Genomic DNA, 4,434 nt, shown 5'->3' with positions numbered 1-4,434 from the left:
ATTGGTATTTTAAAAAGTTTTGTCATCCATCCAAAACCAGGAATATTCATCCATTTAATCAGATGCTCTTTTCTGTTCAGAATTTCTTTGATAGAATTCTTGTGTATTCTTGGTTAAGCTAAGTCCTAAACACATTGTTGTTTTTATGACTGTGCTGGTTTGAAGCTTTCTGTACCTAAGTAAAGCCATGTTTTAATCAAATCTTGTTTGGGGCAGACCTATTGCAGAACCTCTTGATTAGGTTGTTTCCAAGAAAATGTGACCCTGTCCATTCAAGGGGGGTCTTAATCCTTTCCCAGGGAACCCTTTATGAGAGGGAACTCAGACCCAGTACAGAGAGCAGAGAGATGAAACCAAGATACAGACATCTGGAAATGCGGAAGAAACTGAGAAAGCTGTTTGAACCCAGAAGCCGGGAGAGAAGGACAGCAGACAATGCTGTGTGACTTCCCATGTGACAAAGAAACCCAGACGCTACTGGCTTTTCTCCAAGTCAAGGGATCTTTCTCTGAATACCTTAGCATGGACATTTTGATGGCCTTAGAAATGTATACTTGTAAATTCATAAATCCCCTTTATAAAAGCCAATCTATTTCCAATATATTGCATTCTGACAGCCTCAGCAAACTAAAACAGTGACTTATCTGAATAGTACTTTGCTATTGCTTATAGTTGATTATAACTGTTATAGAGAGGGATGCTATTGACTTTTTATTTTCATCATTTATCTGACAGTTTTCTTCAATGTGCTTATAAGTTCAAATAGTTTATTTGTTATGACAGCTTTTATTTTTGCTTTCATGTACACATCCTTAAACTAAAAAATCACAATTTTATATTTTCTAATCTTTATGATTCAGACAAATATATAGTAGTGATTAGAGTAGACATCCTAGTGTTTATCTTTTCTTCATGGAAAACCATCTAAAATATATCTAGTAAGTTTAATGCTAATTTTAGATTTGCAGCAATCTTTGTGCTTATTGAAAAAATGTATAAACACATTATATCTTTTTTGCTATATTTTTCTTAGGAATATATTTATGGACATGTGTGTGTATTTTATATTATTCTAGGAAATACACTTACATATATAAAGATTTCATATATAATATGACTAAATGCATATTGATAATAGACATACATTCACATATATGTTAATTCCCATGCATTCCTAATGTATTGAGATGTTATCACAAAAGTTACTAAACGTCTTGTTGATTCTGGGGAGCAGAGAGCTCGCGAGAGGGGCTGGCGCGCCTTCGCTTAGGCATCTGCCGCCGCCGTCCGGAGTCTCCTGGTGCACTCGCGCGCCAGGCCCGCGGCGCCTGGGACTCCTGGTCGCCAGCATGTCCTCCTGGGCCCCCGCTGCGGAGGGAGAGGGAACTCCTTAGCCCGCCTCGGAGAAAGAGCCCGAGGTGCCCGGCAGAGAAGAAAGTGAAGAGGATGAAGAGGAGGAGGAGGAAGAGGAGGAGGAAGAAAAAGAAAAAAGTCTCATCGTGGAAGGCAAGAGAGAGAAAAGAAAAAAGTAGAAAGGTTGACAATGCAAGTCTCTTCCTTACAAAGAGAACCATTTACAATTGCACAAGGGAAGGGGCAGAAACTTTGTGAAATTGAAAGAATACATTTCTTTCTAAGAAGAAAACGGATGAACTTAGAAATCTACACAAACTGCTTTATAATAGACCAGGCACTGTGTCCTCATTAAAGAAGAATGTGGGTCAGTTTAGTGGCTTTCCATTTGAAAAAGGAAGTATCCAATACAAAAAGAAGGAAGAAATGTTAAAAAAAATTTAGAGATGCCATGTTAAAGAGTATCTGCGAGGTTCTTGATTTGGAAAGATCAGGTGTAAATAGTGAACTGGTGAAACGGATCTTGAATTTCTTAATGCATCCAAAGCCCTCTGGCAAACCTTTGCCAAAATCCAAAAAAACTTCTAGCAAAGGCAGCAAAAAAGAACGGAGTAGTTCTGGATTGGCAAGGAAGGCTAAGCGAACTAAATGTCCTGAAATTCTATCAGATGAATCTAGTAGTGATGAAGATGAGAAGAAAAACAAGGAAGAGTCTTCGGATGATGAAGATAAAGAAAGTGAAGACGAGCCACCAAAAAAGACACCTAAAAGAGAAAAGCCTAAACAGAAAGCCACTTCTAAAAGTAAAAAATCTGTAAAAAATGCTAATGTTAAGAAAGCAGATAGCAGCACCACCAAGAAGAATCAAAACAATTCAAAAAAAGAAAGTGAATCTGAGGATAGTTCAGATGACGAACGTTTAATTAAGAAATTGAAGAAACCGCCTACAGATGAAGAATTAAAGGAAACGGTGAAGAAATTATTGGCCAATGCTAATTTGGAGGAAGTCACAATGAAGCAGATTTGCAGAGAGGTTTATGAAAATTATCCTGCTTATGATTTAACTGAACGAAAGAAGTTCATAAAAACAACTGTCAAAGAGCTAATTTCTTGACATAGAGGTTAGAGACAGATGACTTGTTCCCATGGATTTGAAGATCTGATTTATACCATTATACCAGCAAAGAGAATGTATTTCCTTTTCTAAATCCTTGTTAAGCATTGTATTGGTAGAACTTACTGCTAACTTTGGATCTTAAGTGTTACTTAAATTTGAGTTTGCCATTTTAAATTGCATTTCTATGCAGTTTTTAGTTTATAAAATCTTGCATGGCAGTAATTGTTCTTTGCTTTTATAGTTGTGTTTTGTACATTTTGGATTCCTTTATATAAGGTCATAGATTCTTGAACTGTTGTGATTTTTTTAGTGTGCTTAATATTAGCCTGCTTAAGACATAATTTTAATCAAGTAGAATAAAAGCTATTATAACCAGCACCTATACATGCAGAGACTATTACAGTATTTAGTATATGAAATATTTTGAATACACATCCTGTCATTCTGAAAACTCAATGGCAGTGTGTTCAACATATTAAACATATACAAGCTACAGCTGTCCAGATGGCTAAATTTGAACTTTTCTTCTGCATGTGTATATGTCAGATTGTCAGCATGACAGGAGTGACAGATATTTTTGTATTTTTAAAAACAAATTTGTTGTATATAAAGTTTTTTTATTTCTTTTGTGCAGATCAATTTTTAAATTCATATAGGTAGGTATCTTTCCAGTTATAAACTACAAAATGTCAGTGTTCAGCCAGATGATATGATGGAGTAGTGAAATGTCAAAATTCAGTGAAGGTAATACTGAAGGACAGATAGTTCTGCTTTGCCTTGAAAGTGTCATCAGTTTGTAGTTTTAGTGTTTAACTCTGCAAAAAAATAAGTGTAGATACATTTTATATTAAGGACAGATCAACATCAAAATAATTTCAAAAACTTGGGAAAGTTTTTATTGTTTGGCTTATAGTAAATTAAGTGATTTTTATTAACTGCTTTTGCCCACATAAAATGCTGATATTTACAGGAAGCTGGTCACCTTCACAATTATGATAAAAGTACCAGGTGAAATGTCAAAAGAGAATAATGTGCAGGCAGCAGCAGATTTCTCTGACAAAGTGTTTCTCAAAAGTGATAACACTTATTTTCACAATAAAGAAATTTAACGTATTTGTGGAATCAGGATTGTTGGATATTAAATTTTGGTCAGTCGGGATTCTAGATAATCAACCACTCCTTAATGAGACTAATATTGTCTTTTATATTGACTGTCTTAATCAGTTTAAGTAATCTGTCTCAATTTTAAAATAAAACATGCTTCTTAAGAGGAAATTGGACCTTTGATAAACTAAGTTTAAAAAAAAATCTCTGCATCATAGAATAAATGTGTAAAAATATCATAAATTGAATGTTAACAGGTTCTTTAACAGGTTTGGCTTGTTTCCTGATAACTACTAAGACATTAGGGAAGGGGATACTTCATACAAGTGAATGGAATAAGCAACTAAATGAGGCCTCAGAATTGGCCGATTTTAAATATTTAATTTGTTCCTATAAACCTTGTCAATAAAAATAATAAATCAAAAAAAAAGTTACTAAACGTTATCAAATGAGTTTTCTGCATCCACTGATGTCAAATGATTTTTATCCTTGACACCATTAATAAGGTCAGTTATGTTGAAAACTTTTCTGATGTTGAATTATATTTGACTTTTTGCAATAAATGTATTGATCATAATATATTATTAATTTAGCTCTTGCATGATTTCAGATTTCATACTTACAATTTTAATTATAAAGAATGAATAATTTTATTTTCTTGTTTATCTTTATCTTTTGGAAATAGGATTACAGTGACCTCACAAAATGAGTTTAAAGGGTTGCTTTTCTTTTTTTCTTCTATAGTTTGTTCCCATAATTTAACTACTCTTGAAAGTTTGAATTCCCATGAAACTATATGGGCCTTGAATATTTACATCCAGGTGGTCTTGAATACCATTTTAATATTTTTATTACTTGCT

General features: G+C 33.8%; 1 pseudogene; it reads left to right on the top strand.

Annotated features, from left to right (window-relative positions):
• Window positions 1-1,349: 1,349 nt before the first annotated feature.
• On the top strand, window positions 1,350-2,925 carry LOC143665446 (protein DEK pseudogene; annotated as a pseudogene).
• The last annotated feature ends 1,509 nt before the right edge of the window (window positions 2,926-4,434 follow it).

This window comes from Tamandua tetradactyla, chromosome 21 (assembly GCF_023851605.1).
Source record: "Tamandua tetradactyla isolate mTamTet1 chromosome 21, mTamTet1.pri, whole genome shotgun sequence".
NCBI lineage: Eukaryota > Metazoa > Chordata > Mammalia > Pilosa > Myrmecophagidae > Tamandua > Tamandua tetradactyla.
This window is presented reverse-complemented; position numbering and strand designations above follow the sequence as displayed.